Raw genomic sequence first — 4,282 nt, forward strand, 5'->3', positions numbered from 1 at the left:
GCACTGCACCTAGTTCTTCCCCTTCCTTTGATTTCCTGAGCATCTTGAAAGACGTAAAGTCTATTTTTAGAGAAGGAATCTTGCAGACAATGATCGAAGTGTAAATGCATGCAAATTCACTTTAATTACCTGCTTGTTCCTGCTTGTCAGCAGCCAGTTCCAAGTTTTCATTGATTAGCAAAGGATCTCAAATTATTATTATTCCATTTACGATCACAATGATTAGGAGCCACGGCTTCCAGCTCAGAGACTGTACCGTCTTCCACCTCTGGTCGACTCCTCTGGAATTAAGCCACGTCATACAGCCCAAATTCGAATCGACCCCACCTCGATTTGGAGAAGGAAAGGGCAACCCACTCCAGTATTCTTGCCTGGGGAATCCCATGGACAGAGGAACCTGGCAGGCTATAGTCCCTGGGGTCACAAAGAGTCAGACACGACTTAAAAGACTAAACAACCACCTCATTTAAATAAATCTCCATCAACTCTCTCCTTGATGAAATCACAGCCCAGAATCTCTCAATGGATACAAGACAGGAAGGGGCCTGAACTAGCAAATCAGGTCTGTGACGTGCTGAGAGACACCTCCCTTGATTTCTACCCCCGACCAGATACGTCTGCTCTAAAAGCACTGTCGCACGTGTTCACTTTCGAAATTCACGCTTTTGCCGTCTGAAATCAGAAGGCTCAAAACACTCAAGACAGGGTCTCCAGACAATAATCTCAAAGTAATTACAAGAGGAGATGGAAGTGGCAGCGTATTGCTGCGTGAGGTGTAGAAAAGATGAGAGATGTTATTTCACACTCAGGAGGAACAGACACACTCAGTATAATAGCCTCAACAATGTGGCGTGTGATTTAAGAACTGAGATATCAACTGAATGGGATCAAAGCGACACTGCTGTAGCAAGGAGTGGTTCTTCGCCCTTAAAAACAAACAAACAAACAAATCTCCCATATTGAAAGAAGTCCTTGATTCAGCTCCAAGGCAGAAAGAGGAAAGTTGGGACCCTAACGCCTCGTAAATACTTAACGACATTTACCCAATGAATGAGAAATGAATAAAAGAATGCATGCCTGCATGAATAGCTACAATGAAAACTGAAAAGGAACAGAAGATGAATAAAGGCAGCTGAATGAGTTTCTTTCCAGAATCTTTTGGAGGTAAGAGGAAGGGGAACAGACATTGGTTACACGTGTTCACTTCTTTGAGCAAAATTTAAAAATCCTTCCAGGGACGTCCCTGGTGGTCCAGTGGCTAAACACTCCATGCTCCCAATGCAAGGGGCCCGGGTTTGATCCCTGGTCAGGAAACTACATCCCACATGGCGTAACTAAAGAGTTTGAGCGCTGCAACTAAAAGACCCCGCATGCCATGAGGAAGGTCAAAGATTCGATATGCTGCAACTAAGACTTGGAGCAGCCAAATGAATATTTTTAAAAAATTAAAATCCCTGCATAAACTTTCAGGGGCCTGTGTGGTACTTATTAACAATTTATATTCCCCTGATCATTTTATAGGATTCCCAGGTAGCTCAGTGGTAAAGAAGCCACCTGCCAAGCAGGGACGCTCATTCAATCCCTGAGTCGGGAAGATCCCCTGGAGAAGGAAATGACAACCCACTCCAGCATCCTTGCCTGGAGAATCCCACGGACAGAGGAGCCTGGCGAGTTACAGTCCATGGGGTCACAAAAGTCAGACACGACTGAGTGACTAAACAGCAACAGCAAATTGTGTTCTTCCTGACAAAGGGTGTTTCATACGAACCCCACGGATGGCACCAAGAGGTGTCTCGGAAGAGAAGTTGCCACTCACCGGACCTCCAACAAATAACTCTGACATCACAACATCCATTTTCTCGTTTGCAAAATTCACACAGCAAGATCCACCTGCAGGGCGGCCATCAGGAAGAAGGACAATTTCAATCAAGTCCCTTAATACACAGTAGGCTTGCCGACTAAAAGTGGCTATCACCACTCAACCCATCTGAATAAATTTCCCCTTCAACTGACCCAGGTGATTTTATGAATCTTGACACGTCCTCTAAGAACACGTTCTATCTTCTTTGCTTGAATAATCAAGCAAGTGTGGGTACTCAGTCGTGTCCGACTGAGTTTGCGACCCCATGGACTGTAGCCCACCAGGCTCCCCTGTCCATGGGGATTCTCCAGGCTAGAATACCTGAGTGGGTTGCCATCTCCTTCTTCAGGGGATCTTCCCGGCCCAGGGATCGAACCCTCATATCTTGCATCTCCTGCATTGGCAAGGCAGATTCTTTAGGCTAGCAACTCCTGGAAGCGCCTGGTTTATTTATTCATAGGGTGCTTCTCTTTGAAGTCTTTCTGTTTTTCCCCTTATCCAAATGCACAGCGTACTCCTGAGACTGCGCCTGAACCAGTTTCTTGACATAGGAAACATGTATTTTCTTCATTGAATAGACTAGGCTATTTGTTACCTTGTGATATTGACAACTCACATTGTTTCTTAAGAGGAAAATTCAGAGCATGGTGTTTCCTTTTTTTTCCATGCAACTGTAGTTTCTGAAAACTTGGACGCTCCTTAGTATTCTCAAGATTTGTTTCCATGGAAGGATGTATTAAGACACAAAATATCAGTTGAAGAATAAGATATCATAGGTCACCCAGCAACTTGATTTATAACAGTAGGCGTTCAGACATCTCCTTTAAACATTAAGATCTTTAACAAAATATACTATTTCAGGTGAAATTCCAGAGGTTCAATAGAATCATTGATCAAGAACTGGCGTGCATACTGGAATAATACGAAATTATTGATTCCAAAAATGATAAAGCATGATTTTTAACTAACTATTGATGACACTGCTCGAAACGGGGACAGCAATTCCATTTATCCACCGTCAGATTGTCTCTCGGGCAGGTCTTAAATGTGACAAATGAGTCTACTGCAGCGAGTAGCTCTCCATGAAAATGGGTTTATATTACTGTAATTTTCCACAATTCAGACTTTAAGTGGGATTTTAAAAAAATCACTTGGAATTTTCAATGCCAAGATACAGAACTAGGCTCAGGAGATTGTCTTGATTGAGGTTCTAATGAGGAGTGAAGTGCTGTGAGAATTCTAGTGATAAGAGAACCCAGAAACACATATGACTTGTGAATCTCTTTTAAAAATTCTTTATTTGGGATCTTTGCTGCCACAAGCAGGGTCTAGTTCCACGACCAGGGATCAAACCAGGGCCCCCTGCGTTGGGAGCTCAGAGTCTTAGCCACTGGAGCACCCAGGAAGTCTCATGACTTGTATATTCTTTGAATGAGCTCTTAGGATTGAGCTCAGATGGTCAAGAATTTACCTGCCATGCAGGAGACCCGGGTTCAATCCCCAGGTGAGGAAGATTCCCTTGGAGAAGGAAATGGCAACCCATTCCAGTATTCTTGCCTGGAGAATCCCATGCACAAAGCGTGGGGTTGCAAAGAGTCGGGCATGACTGAGCGAACAACACTTTAACTTTCTACGATTGAGCAGGTGATTCCATCATTAATCCCACCACACCGGAGAATCAAGTTGGAATCATCTTTATCCAAACTTGGATGGATTTCTCCACCCCTCACCCTATGTGTGTGCACTCAGTTGTGTCCAACTCCTAGTGACCCCATGGACTACAGCCCACCAGGCTCCCCCGTCAGTGGGGTTTTCCAGGCAAGAATACTGGAATGGGTGGCCATTTCCTTCTCCAGGGGATGTTTCCTCTCCAGGGATCAACCCATGTCTCCCGCATCTCCTGCACTGGCAGGTAGGTTCCTTTCCTACCTGAGCCATCAGGGAAGCCCCACTCTACAGCACAGAACATTTAATTCCTGTTCAGTGGGTTTGACCACCAACTCGGTTCTTCCCTCAGCTGAATGTAGAATCAGGGAGGCTTCTAAGTCATTAGCTTCTCATCCAAATGATGCTCCCACTTCAGTTCAAAATAGATTTCTTCTCTTCTTTGCTAGATTTCCCTGGTGGCTCAGATGGTAAAGCGTCTGCCTACAATGCAGGAGACCCAGGTTCAACCCCTGGGTCAGGAAGATCCTCTGGAGAAGGAAATGGCAACTCACTCCAGTACTCTTGTCTGGAAAATCCCATGGATGGAGGAGCCTAGTAGGCTACAGTCCATGGGGTCGCAGAGTTAGACATGACTGAGCGACTTGACTTTCACTTTCTTCTTTGCTAGATGAGCTAATTCAAGAAATTCATAATTTGAGTGAATTGCTTTTTTCTGCCAGCACTGTTAGTTGGCAAAAGCTACATTTAAATGCT

The 4,282-nt window shown here is 44.6% G+C and overlaps 1 non-coding gene across 1 annotated transcript; it reads left to right on the top strand.

The window, feature by feature from the left end:
• Window positions 1-3,978: 3,978 nt before the first annotated feature.
• Window positions 3,979-4,051, top strand: TRNAC-ACA (transfer RNA cysteine (anticodon ACA)). The gene has a single exon. It is a non-coding gene; the product is annotated as a tRNA-Cys (tRNA).
• Window positions 4,052-4,282: the final 231 nt, after the last annotated feature.

This window comes from Giraffa tippelskirchi, chromosome X (assembly GCF_054371585.1).
Source record: "Giraffa tippelskirchi isolate mGirTip1 chromosome X, T2T-mGirTip1v1.2.pri, whole genome shotgun sequence".
Classification (NCBI taxonomy): Eukaryota; Metazoa; Chordata; class Mammalia; order Artiodactyla; family Giraffidae; genus Giraffa; species Giraffa tippelskirchi.